The 27,538-nt window shown below is 42.2% G+C and overlaps 1 gene segment (V, D, J or C); it reads right to left on the bottom strand.

The window, feature by feature from the left end:
- Positions 1-7,940: 7,940 nt before the first annotated feature.
- Positions 7,941-19,068, bottom strand: LOC311354413 (Ig mu chain C region membrane-bound form-like). The segment is given in 11 exons: positions 18,940-19,068; positions 17,765-18,055; positions 13,257-13,580; positions 12,774-13,070; positions 12,353-12,664; positions 11,959-12,243; positions 11,529-11,825; positions 10,432-10,719; positions 10,012-10,157; positions 8,112-8,168; positions 7,941-8,021 (listed from the first exon to the last, which is right to left on the bottom strand).
- Positions 19,069-27,538: the final 8,470 nt, after the last annotated feature.

The following is a 27,538-nucleotide window of genomic DNA, read 5'->3' on the forward strand; positions in this document are numbered from 1 at the left end:
GATGTTGTTTGATGTTTTTTGAGATTGTTTGGAGTTAGTTTTGATGTTGTGTGACAACCCGCTCCCCACCCGGGGGAACCGGGGGGTAGTGGTTGACGGAGTATACCGCCTTCACCCACCAGTCGGCAGCAGAGAGTGCGTCGGCACCCGGCGTAATCACCTGGATGCAACGCACCTGGCCGGAGGGAGGGGGAGTCGGCATAAAAGGCGATCATGGACGCACACCGGGGGGAACGAGAAGAACCAACCAAGAGTTAGTTATCGCTAAGAGTCTCACGGAGACCATAGTTGAAAGGAGCTTGTATTTCCTTGTTACCCGTATCGCTGAATAAACGCTGACTTCGGCTCTTCTGAAATCTGAGTGTGGTGCATTCCGTGTGGGAGAGAGACATTTGTGAACCGGGCCGCCACAGTTGTTTGTTGTTCTCTGGTATTGTTTATTGTTTGTTTTGATGTTGTTTGATGTTATTGTTTATTGTTCATTTTGATGTTTGATGTTTTTTGAGATTGTTTGGAATTCATTTTGATGTTGATTGTTGTTTTTTGGTATTGTTTGTTTGTTTTGATTTCCTTATTCGGTTTTTGTTTGGTTTGGCAATCTCAATTTCTTCCTTAATCGCATATTCTGATTTTGCCTTTCCTTCTGTGTAGTTGTGCAACGGGATGCTCACAATGTAAGGCCGGGGTGGATGCCACCCCCTAGGAGGGGTGTGTATGGCATACTCATGTCCGAAGCATGAGTAGCGTTTCTCCCACGTGGTTCCCCATACACCCGGTCAAGCGAGTTATTAGGATCCCATGCTCATAGTTGCTTATTTTTATGATCGAGTTTGTCACCTTTCTAGTGTTTTTTAGCTGTGCTACAGTGGTGCGACATGCGCTGAGGTCCTACCCCTCGTATCCCTAGTAAGTGAAGTCGCCTGGCGGCGACTTGAGGGGGATATGGTGGGCAAAATAGCTCAACGAGCACACCACATGACATGTACATTACGAACACACCACATGACATGTACATTACGAATATAGTTAACCCTTGTTCTTTTTTTTTTTTTTACTTTTTATTGAGTTTTTACATTATAAAAACAGTTACAAAATCAACCTTGAAATATATAAATATCTCCCCACCCCACCCCCCCTCTTGATGTACAATTAAATGCATATAAATAACATCAAAAATAAAAATAATAAATAAAAGTAGTAAGTAAAGTAAATAAATTAATTGTAATAATTATAATAGCACAGGAATGAATAAGTATAACAGTAATAATACAATAAGTAAATACTAAAATACAGTAAAAAAAAAAATATATATATATATATATATAATAGTAATAAAATAATAATAAAAATAAATAATAAATGAAATCAAATTGAAACCACTCTTTCTGACAAGAGATACACACTCATGGCACTACTCCATACATTACGAATCCACCCAATCTGTAATTTGGGTAATGTTGTCAAAATACGAGAGAAAAGGCATCCACACTTTTTCAAATTTATTTGCAGCTCCCCTCAATGTGAATTTGATCTTTTCAAGCTTTAAATAGAACATGATCTCTTTTAGCCATCTAGTATGAGATGGTGGGACTGGTCTCTTCCAGTTGAGAAGTATAAGGCGGCGAGCTAGCAAAGTTGTAAATGCGACCACATCATGCAACCCAGCCGGCCATATTGTATCTCTGGGCATCACCCCAAAAAGAGCAATGATGGGTTGAGGACTCATTTTAATACTGTAAATGTCGCTAAGAGAGCCAAAGATCTTTTCCCAAAACGTCTGAAGCCGCTGGCATGACCAAAACATATGTAACCAGGTGGCGGTAGAAGATTTACATCGCTGTGTTTGGATATATCTTTGCTAGTTTAACCCTTGTTCTAAACTAACACATGCATAGTCAGCTATTCGTTCAGGTCAAGGCCTGAGCCGGAGGCCGCATGTCCCAACATGGGGACATGCTGGAGACTCAGACAATGCACACATTCGCAAGAACAGGAGTCAGTCTGCTGATAATATTCGGCCACAACTGATGGACAAAAACAAACACATCACATATGGTATGCCTTTTTAACTTTTCTCATGTCAAGGCCCGAAAGGTCGAATCAACCCAGAACGTAGTATGCCTTTCAACTTTTATGTCATGGCCCGTAAGATCAAGTCAACCCAGAATACGGTCAGGAATCCCACCGTTAGACCACAGTAATTAACACATAGCCTAACCACAGCCCAGGGCGCCTCCCGCCTTTCTCAAGGTTAGGGAGCTGAACAGGGAGCTGGACCCAGGTAACCCCCACGCCAGAACTGAAAACATCCAGAAACACACACACCAGGAGGGAAAATACAGCATAAGACTGTACCACACAGAACACCTCATGCTCTTCTGAAGCAGAACTTCCACGGAGGCGAAGCTCCAGACGACCTCAGCGCTGTTAGGGACTTTTTTAACAGACTGTTTTTCCCAACAAGTCTTCAGTAGACATGCTACGTTTTTAAGGTGATAATATGCAGATTTTGTAACTGATTTGATGTGACTGTCGAAATCCAAATCTGCATCCATGATAACCCCTAGATTTCTGGCTTTGATTGAGGTTTTCAGGGACAGAGAGTGAAGGTGTTGGGTTACTTTAAGCCTTTCGGTTTTAGCACCAAATACAATTATCTCGGTTTTGTCCTCATTTAGTTGAAGGAAATTTCGGCACATCCAGTCTTTGACTTGCTCAATGCACTGGCACAACAGATCTACGTGTCATCAGCATAGCAATGATGGTCAATATTGTTATTTAGCATGATTTTCCCTAGTGGGAGCATGTAGATGTTGAATAGAGAGGGTCCTAAGATCGAACCTTGTGGGACTCCACATGTCACGTTTGTTGATTCTGAAACAAAGTCGCCAATGGAAACAAAGTAATTCCTATTTTGTAGGTAGGACCTAAACCAATTTAAGACTGCCTGAAAGCTAGCCTGGTGCTACCAGACCATCGTACTTCATTTCATTTGTACAGAAGGTCTGGAACTGCTGTAATTGGCAAACGTTCACTCACTTGGAGGCGGGTGTTTGTTGAAGTTTAAAACTATTGGATCTGCCCAGTGCCACTCTGGATCTGCCATAACCAATCGCAATAGCGTTTGGTCGTGACGTTTGTCATGCGCCGGGACCGGCCGGAAACTACGTTGTGCGCATGCGCAGGCTGTGTACACAAACAAAACAAGATGAAGCGTGAAGATGTCTGTCAACAATAGCTGCAGGTTTTGTTCATCTAATTTTAGAGTTCAAGGAACAATTACAAATTCTACATTAATATTCGATAGTAAGGACAGAGATAATGTTTGCAGTCAACTGTCGAGGCTGGGTCTTGTCATTGACAATACGTCGCTACTTCGACGTCATCGTTCTCAGCCACTTCCTCTGTTCGCTGATTGGTCATACAGAAATTTGTTCGGGCAAAATCCCACTAACAAGCCCCAGCCCCAGACTGACTACTGAAGGGAAAATGAAACTTGGGCGGAAGTAGGTGGGCGGGCGGAGCCAGGCTACCTAAAAGCCCCACCCAGTTTTGTAATCTATCCAAAAGTATTGTATGGTCTACAGTGTCGAATGCAGCACTGAGGTCTAGTAGCATTAGTATTGAAATTTTTGAGTCTGTGTTAAGACGGATGTCATTTACAACTTTAATAAGGGCGGTCTCGGTGCTGTGAAGGGGTCGAAATCCGTATTGGAAGGTATCATAGCAACCAGTTGATGCCAGGAAGTCACTAAGTTGCTGGAGGACAACTTTCTCAATTTGTTTATTGTTTGTTTATTTATTATTTCTAGAGTTTTTTAAAACTGCAGTTTTAAGGCTTTTGGGAAATTGCCTGATTGGAGAGAGTTGTTAACTATTTGCAATATGTCTATTGTCTATTGCAGTCAAAAGAGGTCTTAAAGAGGTTGGTAGGTAAAGTATCAAGGCAACAGGTGGATGGCTTCAGTTGTGTCACAGTTTCCACAAGAGTTTTAGAGTCTATGACATTAAAGCATGTCATTGCCACGTTACTTTTGCCTGAATAGGGTGGTAGTCCAACATTTTACTTTAAAGTGGAGACATTGATGGAGCGTCTGATGCCTTCAATTTTATCAGTATAAAATGCTGCAAACTCATTGCATTTCTGCATGGAATAGTGGTGGCTCGTTTGCGAACAAATCAGTTAGAACAAACGACTTTAAAACGAACAAACTGACCTGATTCGTCGCTCTCGTTCGTCGTCGTTCGTCTCGTTCGTTCTCCGAGACTCGACTCCCAGCTCCACCCACTAGTCGCTGAGTTGCGCTGACTCGCGAGTCGCTGTTCGTTCACTGACTGTATTTAGCGGTGAAGACTCGAAGACTGAGAAGTCACGAGAGTCAGTCGGGCAACAACATCCCGATTCTGAACATGAAGCACTCCTCAGCTAAAAGGAACTTAGTTAATGTTGTGTTGATTGATGACCGTTTGCACCATTGCACGATCGTGATTCGTTTGAGAATGAGAACGAGGGAGGAGCTGAGTCTGACCGACTCGGCTGAGAACGTGCATTCGCGATTCGTTTGAAAGAGAACGAGGGAGGAGCCGAGTCTGACTGACTCGGCATTCGCAAACGTGCATTCACGATTCGTTTGAACGAGAACGAGGGAGGAGCCGAGTCTGACCGACTCAGTGACTGAGAATCATGATTCACTGCTACCGGAAATGCGAACGAACAAACGAACAAATGAACGACTCTTGAACTGACCGACGCGAACTGATTCATTCAAACAAATCATGAAATCCACCAGCGTGGAATGAAGGTCAGGTGGAATTTGTGTTGGGGGCTTGGTCAGTCTGTCAACAGTTGCAAATAGGGTTTTGGCATTATTAGTATTGGTTTTAATGATATTGGAGAAAAATGTTATTTTTCTAACTTCGTTCAGTGTTTCACTATGGGAATCGCCTTGGCGTAACCAACTATGGAAGCTCCAATGACACAACGTCTGTCAGAGACAGACAGGTCGCGCTGTGCTGGGGTCCCGCCCCCTCATCCTACTACAGCCGACCGGCCCCTCTCAACTCATTCTCGCTTTCTTCCCGTGAGGAACGAAACAAAGCTCCCTCAGCTAATTTAGCCGAGCTAGCCTGGATACCCACTTAACTGTTCATAGACGAACTGTAATAGGATAGCGTCGCCGAACGCGGCTCCAGGTTCGGTTTGGATTAGCCGAGTAAGTACTCATACACGGTCTTTTGAGCAGTGTCCGCGTCGCGGCGAGCTGCTCATTTGGCTGCCCGAACTTTCCCGGTACGCGGTTAGCGTGGGCTAAACCCCAGGTGCTGACACTATTAACCGACGGGCTAACGCGTCACGGCGCGCCTTGTACGGCTGTATAGTCACACCATTATCTCCCTTTCCAGGCACCATGTCTTCGGCCGCGACCCTCGCCAAAGGGTCGGACCCGAAGGGGAAAGAGGCTGCATCCCGCCCGTGCCCCGCGTCATGCAGAGCGTCCATCTCGGGCCGGGACCCTCATCCCATGTGCATTGCATGCATGGGCGCTAAACACGCCCAAGCATCACTGGCCGACCCCCAGTCGTGTTCGCACTGTGCGTCGATGCCGGAAAAGATCCTGGAAAGAAAGCTAAGAGTGGCAGTGGCTACTAACCAGGACCCATGCCCGACAGTAGCCACCCCACAGAAAGCAACCATCACCCATCAGCCGCTGGCTATTGGCTGGGCCGACATGATGGAGGATGAGTCCCCAGAACTGCCTCCCCTATTCGAGGACCTCCTTGAAGGGGAGCCTGGCGGTGAGGACGCAGAGGGCGATGCCAACTCTGACCTCCTCAACATGGACGTGATGGAGGATGAGGAGGATGATTCCACCTTTCCTGTCCAACAGTCCAGACCCCCCAGCGCATCAGATGCTGCTCCACCAGTGGACAGTGATCTGTATGCGGTCTGCAAACGGGCTGCAGCAAAGTTAGGCGTACAATGGCCAGCAGCCCAGGACGCTGAGGGGACAGAGAGAGATCTGTATGATGGCAAGAGGCTCCCACCAGCCCAGCCACCATCACAGCAACTCCTGCCGCCAATACCAGCTTGCATGAAGGAAATGAGCCGGTATTGGTCCAGCCCATTTAAGAGTAAACTTCCAACCAAGGGCTACTCTAAGCTGGGGATCCACGGTATGGGGGAACTGGGGCTGGCCGAACCCCCAGTAGTGGAGCCTTCGGTGGCTTTTCACCTCCACCCCAACCAACGCTCTCTCTCAGCCTCCTCCACCACTTCTCTGCCCGGCAAAGCAGAGCGTCTCACCGCCTCCATTTTCCAGAGAATGTACAGGTATGCGGCAGTCAGTATGCTCCCTTAATGCAACCACACTGCTGTCTGCATACCAGTCAGAGATCCTGGAGGAGATGGGTCAACAGCTGGACTCCGGGGTACCGAACCCGACACTCTGGGATGAGATCTGTGTCGTCAATGACCTCATCCTACGCTCATCACGAGGCGCGGTACAAGGCTGCGGTCGGGTGATGGGGCTGGCAGTCTCAGGTGAGAGGGCCTTGTGGCTGAACCTCTCAGGCCTGAGCGACAGTCAGAAGGCAGAGGTGATGGACGCAGTGTATGACCCCGCCAAAGGTCTTTTTGGTCCGGCCCTGGAAAAGATGAGGGAGACCAGCACCCTCAGGAAACAGGAAGGTGAAGCCTTTGACCTGTCTTCCACGGAAACCCACCCCTCGCCCCCCTCAGGGTCCGAGAGCCGGCTGCAGCAGCGAGGGGGAGACAGTGGCGGCGAGGTGACGCGCATGCGCAGTTCATCCATGGGTTTTATCAACCATTTCTCAGGGGTACAGATTACAATTCGCTATGAAACCACCCAGATTCAACGGTGTGGTGGCTTCAGTGGCCAATGGGGATCAGGCAATCCCCTTCGGGCTGTCATTAGCTCCCAGGGTGTTCAGCAAATGTGTGGAGGCAGCGCTGTCTCCGTTAAGGAGCAGCGGTATCATAATATTGTCGTACATAGACGATTATCTGATATGCTCTCGATCGCGGGGACAAGCGGTCAGAGATTTCGCTACGGTAATAAAGCATCTCAGGGATCTCGGGTTCAATATACACTGGCCGATGAGCCGAGTGGAGCCCGCACAGTGCACGGAGTACCTGGGTCTCAACATAAACTCTCCTATCGCGTCACACTATCGGAGGGGAGGTTGATATCGCTAACACAGTGCCTCTCCCTCTTCAGGCTGGGGAAAGTGGTATTATTCAGACTATGCCTACGCCTGCTCGGCCTCATGGCGTCAGTAATTTCTGTTGTACATCTGGGGCTACTGATGATGAGGGATGTTCAGCGTTGGGTCGCGGCACTGCGTCCCTATGCCCACGCCGTCATCTCGTCCTCAGGGTGAGAATAACATCGGCGTGTGTGGCGGCTCTCCGGCCGTGGAGAGACACAGCGGCTCTCGCGGCGGGCGTTCCGCTGGGTGCGGTGGCGTCCAGAGTAACCATGACAACGGACACGTCCCTGTCAGGATGGGGGGCGACCATGTTGGGATGGAGCAGCACCCGTCTCCTATCTCTTCGAGCGACGCACGTACCGGGCGTTTTGAACAGAGGAGCGGACCTCCTGTCCCGGGGGAATCCCCTGTACGGAGAGTGGAGGATCCACCCGCAGGTGGTGGAACAGATTTGGCTGAGATACGGCAGGGCAGCCGTAGATCTATTCGCCTCGCGAGAAAACGCGCAATGTCCACTGTTTTTGAGGTTGTCCCACTGGGTTGTGGAAGCTATATCTCTGGCTTATGGGTGTAAGGGTTTGCAGCCCCCCCAGGGTTTGAGAGCTCATTCCACTGGGGGCATGGCCGCATCATGGGCCCTATTTAGGGGGGTTTCAGTGCAGGACGTTTGTGCGGCGGCGAGCTGGGCTACGCCCCACACTCGTCAGGTTTTACAGGCTGGATGTCTCGGGGCCGTCTGTGGCACGGGCGGTGCTAGAGGCCGGGGTCTGCATAGCACTGCCGGGCTTTAACTTGTTTAGGGAGACTTATGCAATCCGGGAGTGGTCTATATCTCCCATAGTGAAACACCGAACGAAGCTAGAAAAAGAACGTAGGGTTACTTGACGTAATCCCTGGTTCTTTGATAACAGAGTGAGGTGTTTCACCATCACGTCCCTCTTCGCATAGACACGGGAAGAAACCGGTCTAGAATGAGTTGAGAGGGGCCGGTCGGCTGTAGTAGGATGAGGGGGCGGGGCCCCAGCACAGCTCGACCTGTCTGTCTCTGACAGACGTTGTGTCATTGGAGCTTCCATAGTTGGTCACGCCAAGGCGATTCCCATAGTGAAACACCTCACTCTGTTATCAAAGAACCAGGGATTACGTCAAGTAACCCTACGTTTCTCTAGCACTTCTTAAGTCTAAATTGTAGGCACAGAGGTTCTCTTTATAGATGTCATGGTGAATATGAAGTTTTGTTTTACGCCATATGCGTTCAGCCTTCCTGCATTCTTTTTTCTGGGCTGTTAGTATGTATTTGTTAGCATTCTAAATCATTTGGCTCTTGCATGACCATGCATGCATTGATCATGGTAAGCTCAAACTCTATGCATGCATAAGAATAACATGGTTTTAATCAGAACACTACTTTGTATCCTATGTTGACACCACTTCTTAAACATCCAATTGACCAGTTCATTTGTGTAGTTTAGCTTTTTAACTTGGCTTTAAAATAAATTTATATTATATACAAATCTTAATTCTGGGATGTTTTTGACACAAATATTAAATATTAAAGGTTTGACCGTTATCTTTCCTAAGATATTTACACACAAGGTATAGATAAACAAAAGCAATTTTATTTTGTGTATGAATTAATTCACCTTTACTACCTATACACCTATACAATGTAAAAATCATATCTATTTTCAATCAACCAATGAATTATTCTCTCCAGGTTGAGGGAGAAAGGGCATGACATTCACAAAACTACAAACATTTGACTATACACCATATCTACAGCTGTAACTACTTTTACCGAAAGACTCAAAGAGACAAGGATAACTACAATTAGAGTGGAGTGAAAGTTTAAAAAAAAGGTTTGCCCCAACCCACTCTACCTCCTGAGCTAATCCCGCCCCTTGTTTGTTCTGTCTTCCAGTAAATCAATAAAAAGTCATGGTTATGTCTGGGGTACAGTAGGAGATTTCTAATTATCATATTCTTTTTTTTTTTAAATGTATTAAAGGGTTGATAAGAGAGACCTGGTAGTTGAGTTTGTTGTCAGTTTACTTTGTTTTGGTAGTTTAATTAATAATTTAATTAGTTCCTACTTTTCTTTCTATTCTATTAAAGAGAAGGTACGAAGAGTCCCAATGCGTGGTTGGCCAGGGAAATCCCACTTCTTTTGTTATTTTTCTGTAGATTTTCCTGTAGTCAAAATTGAATGTGTATTTCTTAAGTCACATATATGTTGACAAATCAAGTAATTTCACATTAGCCCATAGGTAAGAAGTATCACTTTCTTATGTACAAGGAAACTTTACATTTTCTGGTAATGTAATTGACCAGAAATCAGTCAACTATTAAATCTTTAAGGCTCAATAATCTTGACTCAATAAACCAAACCATGGTTTATATCATATTACAATTTTTTAAAATTTTCACGTACCATTGATATCATTTTTATTTGATACTATATTTTTTATTATAATATTCTTTACGGCTAGTCTCATAACATTATCATCATACATCATTTATTGCTCTAATGGAAATAGTTGCTTCCTTTGCACCCTCTCTTCACATTACAGGATCCACTAGATGTTTCTTGAGGTCCTTATCACTTTGTCTGAAAGATTAAAAATAATTTATAAATAATACATATATATATATATATATATATATATAATAATACAATAATGCATATTCAGTTTCCATGTTGCAAGTATTTGTGGTACATTTTTAAAACCATCTTGTTAAACAGTAACAAATTTCTGTCTAAGCAACATCTGTTTGGCTCACCTTTAAAAGCGTGACCAAGATGCCATAGAAAAGGGAGATGAAGAAGAGGAGGAGGAAGGTAATGGTCATCATCCAGTTGTCCTCCCCCACGTCTGGGACAAAAACCAGCTTGTTCTCGTCAAATAACACACTTTCTTCAAGAATCTCTAGAAAAGGTATTGAAAACAGTTAATTTAAATTTGTTCAGAGGAAAGCAACATAGACCTAGCAAAATTTGTAATTGTGTCAGATATTCTGAAAAATCATCTGAAAATCATCTGAAAAACCTTTCCATAGCAAATTCAATTCTAGCAAGAAATGTCATGGAGCAACATGGAGCAACATAGCAACCACCTTGATTATACACTAGGAGGCTGGCATCTTTATTACCATACCATTTATATGCCTCGATGATATAGAAAGACATGTGCATGTACACACCTGGTTTGGACATGTTCAGGGCTATGTTTTCGTTACAATGGTTCACCCTGCAGGTGTAGATCTGCCCAGGTAGCCATTCGTAGGGGGAAAGAGGGAGTCGGCTATGGATGCTGAACTTCCCCTTTGGACCTCTGTGAGGCTCACTAGTATTGTAACTCCGGAGCTGTGCGGTGCCGTCCAGTAGCCAGGTGATGTTGATGGACGCAGGGCTGAATCCGTAAGCCAGGCACACCAGCTCATTTGGACCCTGCAGAAGCACAGCTGAAGGCTGGCTATGGGACAGTGATCCTGAAAGAGAATGACAAAATGTGACTGACATGACCAACATTTAAGAATTAATATATGCAAGAGTCAAGGCAGAAATCTGCAACTGGACAACTGGCATATGATGACATCATCGGCATAAGCTTTTACCAAGGATATGTTTTAAAGCGAGAGAGAACCAGATCAGAAAAGGTAAAATAACCATAAAGTAGAACAGAGGGATGTGCCCTCAAGCCTTTGAAATATTTTATAAGGAAAATGTTAAAAAAGTATATGTACATTAATATATAAGTCAGCTAATGAAATCGCTGCCCCTTCCTCACTGTTTCGTATAGTTTGTACTTTCTCAAAGACTGAAACGCCATATATTCATTCAGCTACACCTTTTGCTGCCCTGCCGTTGTCATGTGGGTGTAAGGTAATTGGTCACTGGCTTGGCTACATAGCCATCCACTCATTATTCAGCTTGAAGGAATCGTTACACTAATAATATGTGATATTGCAATCGATTTCATGTTAGATCATTTTCTGATGATAATACACACATTGATAACGGTGAGAATAATTAGAATTAAATTACAGATTTCAGTTGTCCATTGACTTTCTTTGTGCAGAAGATGATATTCATGCAAAAAAAGGCCAATATTTGAACATTTGGTTAGTTTGGTAACCAGTTATAACTCCAACTCTACCAAAAACAATATGGATAATCGTAGTACTATATAATATATAAAAACAAAAGAGGACATCTGTGAAGACATCCATAAGGTGTAGTTGCAATATTAAGGTCAGTGACAGCCATTTGTTTTTCCAAGTTCAATTGTGTGTATTACCTGCCACACTCGTGTTCTTTTCAACAGTAGTGAAGCAGTGATGTTCAGCCCGACATGTGATGGAGTTTAGTTTCTTCCACTGGCTGGAGGAGACTGTGAGGTTGCTACTAGTTAAAGCTCCCTCTTTAACCTCAGTTACATGGTTGGTTGTTGTTAGTGCTTGGCCATCCAGATGCCAGGTCACCTTGACGTCAAACGCAGTGTGTACCACACATGCTGCTGTGACATCAGATCCTGCCTCGATGACCGTCTTGAAGCTGGGAGTCATTAGGTGAACGGATGGTGGGGATGAATAAACTGTCAGGAAAAAATGTTTTTGTTATCACACATACACATCCAATACCATTGGAGAGTGTGCAGCCTAATAAGGAACCCACATTTGTTTTAGGTCCCTTTTAACTATGTTCCTTTCCAAGTGTTTCTACTTTACCTGAACATAGGTTGATATTCTTACTGACAACGTTCTGTGTAGTCTTGTCTGAGACTTGACAGGTGAAATCCTTCCCAGTTTTCCACTCTGTCAGAGGGATGCTGAGGTGACTGCTTACGGTCACTCGTCCATCTGCCCTCATCAGGATTTCTTCACTAGATGCACGATGATGCTGAGATCCAGACAGCCATTTTACCTGAGGCCTGAAGCCCAACCCATTGCAAGACAATTTCTGAGGTTCAGAGTTTAAAGTGGGAGCTAACACGAGATCCACTGATGGGTCGCCTAGACAAATCCACAAAACAGAATAATCTCAGCTTGATCTGAAAAGAGTCATGACAAGAAATCTGACATCATCATGATTACAACTAGTACAGGTCAAGGGGTCACCTACTGAACATATTTTCAATGGAGTTGGAGAGCCAGAACTTTGAAAAGCCTTGAGTCACTGTGCAGGTGAATGCCTTGTTTTTGTTTAAAGAATTTGTCTGGACAGAGAATTGTCTAATGATAGAATGGCTGTCCGAAGCTTTTGAGAGCTCAACGTACATTTTCTCAGAGATGACTTCCCTGTTGGCCTGAAAGGTCACGTAGAAGTCACAAGAGGAGAACTCTGTGATGGCACACTCCAGAATAAAAGCCTTCTTTCCTGTCAAGTCTGGAAATGATCTTCTAATCAGTACTGATGGCTTAGTCAATGTAGGCCCTGGGCAACACACACAAACAAACACCCCCACACACACACACCATAAGGTTTAGTTACAATATTAAGGTCAGTGACCTTAAGATTTTCCAAGTTCAATTGTGTGTATTACCTGCCACACTCGTGTTCTTTTCAACAGTAGTGAAGCAGTGATGTTCGGCCCGACATGTGATGGAGTTTAGTTTCTTCCACTGGCTGGAGGAGACTGTGAGGTTGCTACTGGTTAAAGCGCCCTCTTTAACCTCAGTTACATGGTTGGTTGTTGTTAGTGCTTGGCCATCCAGATGCCAGGTCACCTTGACGTCAAACGCAGTGTGTACCACACATGCTGCTGTGACATCAGATGCTGCCTCGATGACCGTCTTGAAGCTGGGAGTCGTTAGATGAACGGATGGTGGGGATGAATAAACTGTCAGGAAAAAATGTTTTTGTTATCACACATAAACATCCAATACCATTGGAGCCAGTGCAGCTTAATAAGAAACCCAAATTGGCCAAGAATTTGGCTATAGAAGTCTATTTGCTGCGAGAAGTAATGGAGAAGGCAAAGGCATTCTTACCTATGTTCTTTGAGAAACAAGTTACTTGAACTTACTTGCACAGATATTGATGCTTTTTTTCTCCTCATTTCCATGGTGATATCTTGACTTGCAGTAAACAGTTGGGCCCTTTGTCCAATCCTCAATGTTCAGCTGAATCTGGCTGTTGAGGGTGAATGTCCTCTCCACTCCCTCAACACTTTGTAGCTTCTCCTGCACTGGGGATGTTTCTGGCACAGGTTCCAGGTCCACTAACCACTCCACACTCACCTTGTCTGGATAGAATCCACTAAGAGTGCACACCAGGCCCAGCACCGAGGCCCCAGGCTGGCCGGTCCAGACGGGGTACAGGGTGATCTTTGGAGGGATAACCCGCTCCACTGGGACACAGCGCATACTATGAGTTTTCTATTATCCGCCCAATAAAGCACCAATAGATCAATGACATTTTCAGAGTTTAATATTTGAATATACACCATTTGATGTGTACATGTAACCAAAAGATAACTATTTACAACGTGTTCCATAACCTTGTTTTCAAGCTAGATGGCGTTGTACACAAGTAAACAAGTCGCTGGAGGAGGAGCTGGAGCTGTTTGCACACATGTTAGAGCAGGCTGAGCAGGCAGGAGCATGAAGCAAGATCACTGGCATAAAAAAAGCCCCATGAAAAGCAGAAGTGAAACTCGGCAGCTTCATCGCTGCATTTAAGACACCAGGTGCAAGACTAAGTATGCCAGCAAGGGAAATATGCTTCACATTTTAATATCTCAGAATGATTTTCATGACTTTCAGTATCATTTTGTTTTCTCTACCATGACTTATGTTGCAAGTCAGGATAGTAAGGTAACTTACCGCCTGTATGATTTAAACATGGTCTGTTGAGTGCTGGAGTTTAGTTCATTAATTCCATGAATCCATGAAACTGCTCAAATAAACTCCAAAAAGTACTCTGAAGTATTGCTAAATAATACTTACAAACCCTTTTACCTATATATCATTGTTTCAGAATTGTTTTGTAGGAATATGTTATTTTATGTAATGTTATTCAATATAATATGTTTGTCTTTTTAAGGTCCTCTTTCATCATATCGTTTTTAATGATGGATGAAAAGAAGGGCATTACCACTTCCTTCATCTGATCTAAAATAAATAGAAGAAAATAGAAGGAGAAGCATTAGTGTTGAATAAGTTAAAACCGTGTCCATTAGTTATTTTCATGTTTTTTGTGATTTTAATTTCCAGTAATTGTAATAGTATTGGGAATGACATAACTATTCATAATGTTCAATCATTTAGAGATAACTTGGCTTATAAATGAAAGTACCAGAATAATTTGTGTACTCTCTGTACCTTGATGGCAGTGGTTCCAATGCTGTAGACCAGTGTGATGAGGAAGAGGATGATGAAGGTGTTCAATGTGCTTTGCATGCTGTCTTGTTGTCCATCCACAGTGTTACTCCAATGGCTTTCAGTCAGGACCAGAAACTCTAGGTGAGAGAGGGGAGCGTTACATGAACACCACTTGATAATATACTCCTGATGGATTTCTTCACATAATATCACCAGGAAATATTAAGAGTCCAGCATATATCAATGCTTGATACTTCTGTCAATGGTATTGGTATGAACACCAAGGTCACACAAATAATATTAAATAAATATTAAATAATTATTATATTATTAAATAAATATTAAATAAGAGTCTAGCATATATCAATGCTTGATACTCCACTTCTGTCCATGGTATTGGTATGAACACCAAGGTCACACAAATAATATTTTCCAGCGTGTCATGTGAATATTAATGACTATTAATTTGCAGACATGTAGACATGTTTTAGTTAAATATACTAGTCCTTGTTATCAGTTACTTGTATACAATCAGATAGTAACACAATAATAACAATGCACCAAGACTTGCTTTTCAAAGACCTCTTATATACTGTGGTTGAGCCTAGGCTTGTGAGTCGTATTGGATTGATTTGAAGAGTCTACTAATAATAATAATTCAAGAATTAATTTCCTTCAGGGCAAGACCCAGTAGAGGCAGACAAAGCACACAGAAACAAGACAAAACAATGAAATAAATGTGAACAATCTTAAATGTGGAGGGTTTTCATTTTCTGAGAGGGATGGGTGCTCTGCTAACTGCCAACGAATGCTCACTTTCAACATCACTGAAGTAGCATGGAATAACTGATAGATGTAACGCCCAACTCATCGGTCACGTGTCATGTATCAATTTACATTATATATGTATATAATATAATATATTATGTATACTATCAATTTGCATTAATTCATAGGTAAAATGCATGGATTAACTTGGCTACATTGGACGAACATTAACAAGATTTAAAGTTCAATGTTTTTTTTATTATTTTGATTTTGAATCAGCATTTTAAAAAGACAAACATGCAGCATAACATCACACACAGATAAACAACATCTACTGGGACAAGCACGTAGAAGGACTCAGGTTCATGTTGATAATGTTAACATTGCCTGATGTTTTTTCAGTAATTAACTTGACAATGGGCTTGCTTTTGGAATCCATAGACACGTGGTAGACTTTGCATCCAAACACTCTGCCGTCTTTCCAACTGTCAGAGCTGAAGGTAAGTTGACCATAAGTGGAAAACTTGCCGTTGTTTTCAATAACGTTTGTTGTTTTGTGTGAATAAAGAGCATTTCCATCTATACTCAAATCATCAACCAACCAATGCACCAAAACGTCCATGGGGTAGAAGTCTTTAACAAAGCAAGTCAGGGTCATGTTCTTGCAAGTTAAATCATCTACTGGGGGGAGCAGATAAACGGATGGAGGAGAACTATCTGGTCCTGCAAGTATGAGAGAACAATTAGCCCTATGATATGTATTAGATTACCCATATAGTTTAGCAAATCCGTTTTTACATTGATAAATAAGTATTTCAATCAACATATATAGGCCTTGTTTTACTATTTACTACTTCATGCATTATGATAATCATGCATAGGCCCACTAATTAGGCCTATGGATTCATTCAGAAAAATATTCTAAATCATTTGGCATTTTTGTTTTATTATCTGATAGCTGTACTCACCATTATTCTTCTTAAAGTATTTTTTCGCTGGTGGCGCTATTGAATCTTCAATCGAAGCCTTACAGTACCAATTCATTCCTTTGCTCCATTCGTCGTAATTTATCTTGGCTGTGGCAATGTAGGTATTTGGGGGTATTATAGGTATTTGTTCACTCTTCTGCATGACCACCACTGGGACACCACTTTCATTAAACCATTGAACTTCCACGGGCTCACTACTTTCGACCTTACAAACAAGTTCAGCGTTCCCTTCCAAATATATTTTCTCAAGTGAGATTGGCAAGATATCGATTACCAATTTGGTTGGCTCTGCAAAGATTGTTGGAAAGAGAAAAATATATCAGTATCAAGTCCCCTCAACATGGTTGCCTAAAACATTTATTTGAATTACTTTTAACTCATATTCACTCACCGTTTTCGCAATTTTCCGAATTATAGCTCAGATGTTCCTTCACATTCTCTTTACCATTTGCAAACATACATGTGATATTAGTTCCAGCATCCTTCCAGCGATGTTCCCCCACCTGGATATAGCTTGCTGCATTGTAGAAAGTCCCATTCTCGGAAGAAGTGCTGATTTGAAGTTGATCGATTTTCTCGCCGTTTCTCAACCATGTGATCGTATAATCCTTTGGTGAAAAATCAGCGGCAAAGCAGCCGAAGGAAACCATCTCGCTTCCTTTAGTCTCAGAGACCAAGATACTCAGAGCTGACAACTTATGAACCACCACTGTAAAACAGTATAACAAGATTGATATGTGGGCTATACAGAGGACAATGAATAGCCCAGTCACTGTATTCAGTGACTGAAAATGTTCAAAACATTTTGGACGATCAGACTTGCTGTCAACATAGCATGACATATGCAGTATAGCTTATTTGTGAGCAGTAAACAATACATGAAGAAAACACAAAGGAAAAAATATATAGCAGAGATGAGATAAATAAAAATCATTAGTAAAGTAAAAGTAGTCGTAAAGTAGAGTTAAGGACCAACCGTCGGGTAAGCACAGTAACTATGCAGTATGAATTGCAAAGGCTGAACAAGCATGTAACGCACCAGCGGTAGCCTCTGCCCTCCAGCGATACACATTTTAATCTCTACCTGGCAAGGACATTGACAGTCTAACTCCAGATCAACAAGATGTAGGCTATATAGGCCTTATAGTAGGCATACCAGTATAGCAGTAGAACAGGCTAAGGATTGGTCCATCACTTGATTTATTGTATGCTATTACAAGGTTAAGCCAACACGGAATGTGAGATATCAATATAAACTGTATTGCAATAATGGTAGCAGATTGAACTAACTAACTAACTTTTTGCTCACATTAATGGTATTTTATTATGATACAAATTTGAATTGTCAGATTGTCATTGTCAATACAATATTAAACCATAACACATTGACATAATCCTACCCTAACCCATACAATATTAAACCATTAAACAATAACAAATGGACATAATCCTACCTTTTTTCAATAACTCGGCCTTGACATCTCTGCCAGCGTGTACCGTGGAGCAGGTAAAAGTCTTCCGGGCGTCCCAGTCCTGTCTCCTTACGCGGATCTGGCTGACTCCTGTATACTGGTTATTGTTCTTAGAGGTCGGGTACTGGACAGCGTCTGTCAACACGTTTCCCTCCAGCTCCCATTTGAAGGTGAGTGAAGCGGGCGTGAAGCCGGTGGCCATGCAGCCCAGAGTGACGTCTCCCGTCCCCGAGCCGCACTGGACCAGAGGGACCACCGTGGGGGCTCGCACCGCTGGCACAGAGGAAGGGACACAGAGCAAGATGTTTGTAATTAATCCACAAGGAATTACATTTAACATTATCTTACTTTAGGTTTCTCATAAGAAAACAGATATAGGAATATTTTAGCATGAGGTTTACAAAAATAAGCTATTGGATAATGACCAGAAAACAAACTACTACCACATAACATATTTCTACTACCATTACTAAACAGAAATAAATAGGTATTTCTATGGCATTATTTAATGTAATTATTGATTCATGATGATTTATGTATTTCAATGCAAATGATCAAAACATATATGTTACACATTATTGCTATTAATTAAAATGAATAGTATTGGTATTATAAAGCATAAAAACATTGTGGGTAGTAGATTACAGTTTAAACAACCAATTTGCATTATTATTTGTTTAAAAACATTTGCCTATATTTGTAGAATGTTGTAAAGCAGTTATAATTGCCCCTAGCAACTGGTGTTAAATTCATTAATTAACTTATACAAATCGTATAATACTTTGATTACATTTTAGTTGTATTTCAAAAGTCTACGTCCAATATATCGTGCCCATAACTTAAGTGCAGTCACAGTGCATCAAATAAATAAGGACTGCATTCAAATAAATAATGAATGCTTAAAACCATACACGCAACAAATGCAATTCCTATAAAATGTAAGACAAAAAAATGCTTTAGACACTAGATAGTTAAAGTCGGCTTACCTCCTGTAACAGTGACCAAGGTCCCTTTACCCCAGTAGTCAAAGCCGTTGTCACAGTGAAATGAACTGACTTAAACCTCTTACAAAAACTAAAAGTGAAGGGGTGCACTTTGTTCCAAATATACAGTACATAACATTATTTAGGTTTAAAGTAATAAAAAAGGTGTATTACCTGAATCAGAGACAGTCACAACTGTTCCTTTCCCCCAGTAGTCAAAGTAGTAGCACAGTAGTTCATATCAATAGCACCACCGTGCAAAAATATAGCCTAGCTCCACATTTTTTTTCTGATCAGTCAATGCAACACAAATGGTTCTTGAACATTTGATTTACAGTATTATAAATTAATTATACAATACAAGTTACAATTATATTGTTATAGTAGCAGAAACATGGTATAAACAAACATTTTTTTGTGAAACTCCAAATAGCAAAGAGGGGCTGTTTAATCATTCTCTTAAAGCAGTTAAGGAGAGGTAAAAGGCTTTTGAGCGGTTGGCAGGCAGGAAATAGCATTTAACATCCCTAGAGATATATATTTCCTGTATACATAATATTACTCCTCATGTAGTCAGAGTTAGTGAACACTACCTAGTCCATTGTAGTTGAGTTGTAACAAGTAGCTATACCTGGGCAGCCAGGTTCACTCCTATTTCCCCCCATGGTAACTCCCTAGGAAACATTTTTCAGTAGTAAAAGTAGGCCCTTCAAAATACAGATGAATACAACTTTGTTTCTTTAACTTTTGCTCGGTCTGGTCTGTTTGTTTTTGTGCCCAACGTAGTCAAGGAGAAGTCTCAGGAGAGTTTAGTTGTTTCAGGAGGCGAACGGTGGAAACAGTGGCAGATTTAGCAAATTGGGGGCCCAAGGCCCACTTCATCCGATCTTTAAAAGAGAACAGAGAAAAATGGTGATAGGCAGCTGAATGGTGAATAGGCAGGTAAAGCTAATTTACGTGTAAGTAAAGGTTGGAGATGAGAAAAAGACCCTTCCCCCACTTCTTTACTCCAAAATGAGGATGGAAAGAAGAGAACACACAAAGTGTAGCATTACACTAACTAATAGTCACGATGGAACAGAGAACACACAAAGTGTAGCACTACGCTAACTAATAGTCACGATGGAACGGAGGACACACAAAGTGTAGCATTACGCTAACTAATAGTCACGATGGAACAGAGAACACACAAAGTGTAGCATTACGCTAACTAATAGTCACGATGGAACAGAGAACACACAAAGTGTAGCATTACGCTAACTAATAGTCAAGATGGAACAGAGAACACACAAAGTGTAGCACTACGCTAACTAATAGTCACGATGGAACAGAGAACACACAAAGTGTAGCACTACGCTAACTAATAGTCACGATGGAACAGAGAACACACAAAGTGTAGCACTACGCTAACTAATAGTCACGATGGAACTGGGAACACACAAAGTGTAGCACTACGCTAACTAATAGTCACGATGGAACAGAGAACACACAAAGTGTAGCACTACGCTAACTAATAGTCACGATGGAACAGAGAACACACAAAGTGTAGCATTACGCTAACTAATAGTCACGATGGAACGGAGAACACACAAAGTGTAGCACTACACTAATAGTCACGATGGAACGGAGAACACACAAAGTGTAGCATTACACTAACTAATAGTCACGATGGAACGGAGGACACAGAAAGTGTAGCACTACACTAACTAATAGTCACGATGGAACGGAGGACACACAAAGTGTAGCACTACGCTAACTAATAGTCACGATGGAACGGAGAACACACAAAGTGTAGCATTACGCTAACTAATAGTCACGATGGAACAGAGAACACACAAAGTGTAGCATTACGCTAACTAATAGTCACGATGGAACAGAGAACACAAAGTGTAGCATTAAGCTAACTAATAGTCAAGATGGAACAGAGAACACACAAAGTGTAGCATTACGCTAACTAATAGTCACGATGGAACAGAGAACACACAAAGTGTAGCACTACGCTAACTAATAGTCACGATGGAACTGGGAACACACAAAGTGTAGCACTACGCTAACTAATAGTCACGATGGAACTGGGAACACACAAAGTGTAGCACTACGCTAACTAATAGTCACGATGGAACAGAGAACACACAAAGTGTAGCACTACGCTACTAATAGTCACGATGGAACAGAGAACACACAAAGTGTAGCACTACGCTAACTAATAGTCACGATGGAACAGAGAACACACAAAGTGTAGCACTACGCTAACTAATAGTCACGATGGAACTGGGAACACACAAAGTGTAGCACTACGCTAACTAATAGTCACGATGGAACAGAGAACACACAAAGTGTAGCACTACGCTAACTAATAGTCACGATGGAACAGAGAACACACAAAGTGTAGCATTACGCTAACTAATAGTCACGATGGAACGGAGAACACACAAAGTGTAGCACTACACTAACTAATAGTCACGATGGAACGGAGAACACACAAAGTGTAGCACTACACTAACTAATAGTCACGATGGAACGGAGGACACACAAAGTGTAGCATTACACTAACTAATAGTCACGATGGAACGGAGGACACAGAAAGTGTAGCACTACACTAACTAATAGTCACGATGGAACGGAGGACACACAAAGTGTAGCACTACGCTAACTAATAGTCACGATGGAACGGAGAACACACAAAGTGTAGCATTACGCTAACTAATAGTCACGATGGAACAGAGAACACACAAAGTGTAGCACTACGCTAACTAATAGTCACGATGGAACTGGGAACACACAAAGTGTAGCACTACGCTAACTAATAGTCACGATGGAACAGAGAACACACAAAGTGTAGCACTACGCTACTAATAGTCACGATGGAACAGAGAACACACAAAGTGTAGCACTACACTAACTAATAGTCACGATGGAACAGAGAACACACAAAGTGTAGCATTACACTAACTAATAGTCACGATGGAACCCAACAGAGGTTTCAGATCACACCTGTCTTTGCCAAAATGCCAGGAAAAACAGCACTGTTTATTCTTTTTTTTAAGATCAAATCATTATCAATAGAACAGTAAGACAAGTAGTTATAACAGTCATATACATGAATAATTGACTTTGTATGTGTGAGTGAGTGAGAGAGTGTCTATGAGAGAGAAAAGATAGATTGTTCTCCACATCACACACTTCTGACAGGTCTTCATCTAGCACCACTTCACAGCTAGCTGCTGCTGCTGTAGCGGCATGTTCAACGCTATGGACATTGTTGTTTCTGTCTGTATCCCCACCAGTAGCCGTAAAATAGTGTGTCATCTTTGGCAGCGTTGCCAAATGCCAAATACTACTCGTTTTCTTATTTTATTTGAGCCGCTTGGGTAACTTAATTTCCTAACCCTTTATTTTATTTTTGCGTTCAGACTCAGATGTTTGTGTTGGGACAGATAACCATGAACTGGACATTTTAACTACTACTTAATAGGGGTGAAACGATACACGACAGTCACGATTCGGTACGAACCTTGGTTTTTAAGTCACGGTTCGGTATGTTTTTCGGTACAGCAGTTTTTTTGTTTTGTTTTTTATTAAACAATTAGATTTAGATTTGATTTATTAAATTGTATCAAACAAATTCCTTACACAAATGAAAAGACATCAAATACAATTGAGGATAAAAACACAATAAAGTCCAGGACATATTTCCATTGTGGTCCTCCACACAAAACATCAGGACAAGACAAGACACTCACAGAGTGTCGTAGGGATGTAACGGTATGAAAATTTAACCTCACGGTTATTGTGACCAAAATTATCCCGGTTTTCGGTATTATCGCGGTATTTTTAAAAGTGTGTTCAATATGTTCAGAAAGCACTGATAGGCCTACGGAAACTGAAATAGTTAAGTGTTTATTATATTTATTTATATTATCAAAAGTGCAACTTTTAACATCAAAGGAACAAGGGTTCAGCATGTAAACAGCTTATTTATCAGGAACATTTACAGTAGTGCAGGTTTAATCCAAACATTCAAGACATAAAGAACAATATGTAAACAATTACTCGCTGTCCGTCTCCCGCCGACACTTCCTCCGCAGATCGCCGTGACAGCGACCTCATAATGTTCACTTTACATGCACATTCTTGCCTTTGACCTCAATGAATTTGAAGTAGTGCTTATATCTCCACCTTAAAAATACCAACTTTTCATCGGATTGCTCCGGACTCGTCATTTCTACTGCTTCATCGAATCTGTTTGGTGTTTGTGTGTGCGTGTGCGTGTGGCACGCGTATCCTGGCTTGTGTGTAAAAAACACTGGCTCCGATTGGCTACCATGAAACACGACTCTGCCTTAGCCAATCATAATCGCTAACCCACCCGGTCTCCGTCCTCACTAGCAGTTTGTGTGTGCAGCCAGTTTGGATTACGCAGTTTATTCAATCAATTCATGGTAACGCACCGCATTTAACTGTCAGTAACAGCATTGTAACGACGGAAAAATTAATTAGTTAGATTACCCGTTAGTGAAAAAATAACGGCGTTATTCCAAACACTGCTCGGATGAAGCGCTGGGAAGGATTTAAGCACACGGTTATTCACCGCGATAATAATTTTATTTGAAATGAAAATGGTAATTGTTATTGACAACATTTTTATCGCGGTTTACCGTTACACCGGTAACCGTTACATCCCTAAGAGTGTGTGATAATCATTAAAAACTAATTTCTAAAAAAAACGTCTTTCTTCAGGACATTAATAATATATGTCCATATGAGTCCAACCAATACCAAAACCACACAATACATCAAAATTGCGAAAAAGAATGCACACACAATCATTATTAGAACCACGGACAGTGTCTATTTGCATCACTAACACACCAGCCTACTGTGATGTTGGGATCTATTTCATTATGCGCAGTTATACTACATGAGATCTATGTCTTGCGCATATGTGTGATCTGTATCATTCCGCCGAGCCGAGCCAAGCTAAGTGCAAGTGCTGTATGTGTATTCTATGAAGTTCAGTAAACCAGTAAAATAAATATATCTTCCACGTTTTCATTAACCTCACACCTACGATCAAAAACAGAACGTAAATACTCCATTCAGCTGAACACACATCCATATTTCCCAAAAATGCAAACATGGTCAATGGACACATAGGCCTACTCCTATATTGCACAGCTGCCATTTATTTAATTGAAAGGTGCCTACCAAATGCATGGTCCCCTTTTTGGCAACACGTTGTACTACCCTGCACCCTCTCTAGTTGCTGCTCGTGGGAGTTTTAATTGTAAATGGAAGTGCTTAAAGGTCCCATGGCATGCTACTTTATTTCAGGATATCTACTGCTCGTTTTACACCTAACACCATTTCTAGCCACTGGGGGACCATAGGCAGGCTTGGGGAACTCATATTAATGTTAGAAAACCTCATTAAGGGACATTTTCATGCTATGGGACCTTTAAAACCAGGAAATGAAATTCACCACGAGTCAGTTTGGTCCGCCAGTTCAACTTTTCAACTTTTGTCCCTCCCCTTCAAGGCACAGCATTCCCCGCCCGCACACAAGCCTTCCCACAAGATAACAACAAGGCAAGGCAAATCAGTGTGGCACTTGCCTCCCTTTTACTTTGTATTGGACCCGTCCTGGAAGCATGTGCGTGTGGGGCAAGGGGATGTGGGATGGTTCGTGTGCAGACGGGGGATTGTGGTGAAAAGTTTAACTACAGTTAAATGTTATGCAAATGAGCGCATCTTGCAGTACGCGTTCAGCTCTGTGTTTGGACAATTGACAGTGAGCTAATACTGGCAGATTAAACAGACTTGTAGTGAATTTCAATTCTGGTTTTAAGCACTTCCATCGACAACGTGGTAATCTCGCATTACAACGCATGGCAACACCCCAAATTCTTTAGATTGGTGACCTGATCAGAGCACTTTGAATCATCAATGTCCACCCCTTTCCCAGATAGGTGCCTGATACAGCCCTCTACGTCATTCCAGTCAGGAATCTCACTCAGATCCATCCACATAAAAGTGGAAAACTCCTCCATGGGTGCCATCCATCTCTCTAGATAGTCAAAACATGTACTGTACAGGCCCTGTACTTGAGCACTGAAATGCTCACACCTTTGACCATACCCATCCTTTTGATTTTGTGCCAGCATACGCTTGACTTTAAGAGGCATGAAGTTGTTCATCTTGCGTTTATGAAGCATGCTATGGACCCTGTTCAGAATCCTCTTTACTTCCACAACTGAATTGTTCTCTCTCTCCATCTCTTGAATTCTCGACTGAAATACACACATGAGTGAATGCATTTGCCAGAGGTAAATCTCACTGAACTCATCTTCAAAAAACTTTCTGATCTGCATTGGTGGTTTTTCCTGTGACAAAAAGAATGCTTTCACAGCTGGATACATCTGTAGCAATCTCTCAATTCCTGGGAATAATGACAGCCAGCATGTCTTGCTGTGAGAGAGGAGAGCTCTAAATTCAACATCAGCAAACTCACAGTACTCCTTCAGACTCTCTGTGTGTGCACACAGTGTAGAAGTGCTGATAAATTTTGAAAATTATGTGCTCAATGTCAACATCCAGTGTGTCTGCTCCGTGGTGAACACAATTGTTCAGAATATGTGCTGGGCAGCCTACACCAAAGAGCTGTGTTCTGCAAGGACTTTTTTAAATTTTCAAAAATATTCTTCCCATCCTCATTACGCCGGATTCCTCCAAAATTTGTGTTGCAGTTGTCACCATGTGACATATTTTAATTGTAATATTCCCTAGTGATACATTTTTACTGTAATACTCTCACATAGCCATATCCAGTAGCACCAAGCATAGTTTAGAGGTAATTTCCCCTCCTAATCGCCAGAGGGCAGCACTGAACACATTTGACAAAGTTACAAAATATTTACACTAGGGGCAGCAACGGACACACAGAGGAAGTGAGAAAACCATAGAAGAACACCTGAGATACATAAACTCAGACTCCGCCATTTGAGGATCAGAATCTCTTGGGCGGCGTATCGATTGGATGTTAAGCTTAGAGACGCTCCACGCGTGTTATATACCTCTCCTTTTGTTTCATAGACGATAGACAATAGACCAATAACCTTAACCAAATAAAGTGAGTTAAAAGCGATCCTGTCTCGGCGGCCTTTCCTGGACCAAAATCCATAACAACCAGTAAATGCAATGCATTTAGAAAATATCCCTTTCTTTTCCAGTGTGTCTTTTATGTACTGTGCAATAGTTTCAGCTGATTCATTTGGGGTGTTTTTAATTTCAAGTAATTTACTTTGCACACCACCGTTCTTCCAATCAAAATACTGAATGAGCAAAGGGAATATTTTCACTGCTCCATGATTGCTTCCATCAGTAGACACGCCACAGTAGGGGATATCTTTAAGCTTTTTTTTTTTGCTTCTAGAGAGCAACTTCAACAGAATGAGGGGCTATCACGGCATTTACAATTGCTTCTGTCTTTGTTCGAGCGCTTGCAAATTTTTGAGCTGTTGGAGAATCTGTGAACAGCTTTTTTAACAAGCCAGATGTACAGTCCATTGACCTGTAGCTTTTGTGGTGCTTTACCGTGTGGAAAGCATAGGCAGCCTCAGCAGCAGTGAGATCTGCACTCTGTTTTACTTACGAAAAACTCTGTCACTTTAGCAGATGAGCTCTCGCCCCTCGCTGCCGTTCAATGCTTTGCTGAACTTATGTGTGCTTGTAGGTCGTTACCACCTTTATTTGCGACCGACACGTAAGTGCCTGCTTTGCAGGTCAGGCACTCAGCTTCATGTTGATCTCGACCGAGACGAAAATGGGAATGGGAATTTATGGGAATTTCTGTTTTAATTTGTCCATGAACTTACACTTGCGTTTCTGCATGGCTGAAGATGCCGGGTAGCCATGCGCTTTGCCAGAGGTAAACAAGGAAGTTTGCGCTATTGAGGTGACTGACCAATTAAATGTTTACAGAGAATGCTATCGTCCAATGACGGTAGCTCTAAGGTCAGGCTCTACACCCTACACTTCCACTCAATGCAAAGCGAACTGTAGGGGGAGGGCGTGACTAGTATGTGAATGACAGAGAGAGCAATGCAAATTCGCTGTAAACACGTTTGAGGCTAGAATAACAAAATCCCGGACGATTTTGAAATTCAGGTTTCAAAAAGAGGACATGTCCGGGCAAAAGAGGACATCTGGTCACCCTAAGTTAACTGAAGGTGAACTTCTGTTCCGCTCCTTAAATGCGCCACGATAACCCATCTGCACACGTGCTTTCCCACAATCCCTTGCTCAACGCGATAGCGTGTCCAAAACAAAGTCAATGGGAGGCGTTGCCAAATGCGAGGTCACACTTTTGGTGGGGCCGGCCGGTAATCTGCCAATGACAGCTCGGCCCAAGAATAAGTGTTGGCTCCTTTTTGACAACACCCGGCAACGTCCCACACCCTCTCTGCTGGCTGTTTGATGGAGTTTGTCGATGAAAGTGCTTAAAACCACAAAATTAAATTCACCACTTGTCCGTGTGGTCCAGCAGTACTTGCTGAATGTCGATTATTCAATGGCATGGCCGAACACGCGCTGCAAGACGCGCTTATTTGCATAAAGTTAACTGATGTTAAAGTTGTATCCCCTCCCTGTCAGCACGCCGTGATCCCCTGCCCGCATGCCAGCCTTCCCACAATCCCTTGCAAGGCCATGTACATATGTCTATGTTTGGCACCGCATCCACTTCTTATTAGGGAGGAACAGTAACACACATGGA

The sequence above is a fragment of the Micromesistius poutassou genome (assembly GCF_964030765.1).
Source record: "Micromesistius poutassou genome assembly, chromosome: 10".
In the NCBI taxonomy this organism is placed as follows: Eukaryota; Metazoa; Chordata; class Actinopteri; order Gadiformes; family Gadidae; genus Micromesistius; species Micromesistius poutassou.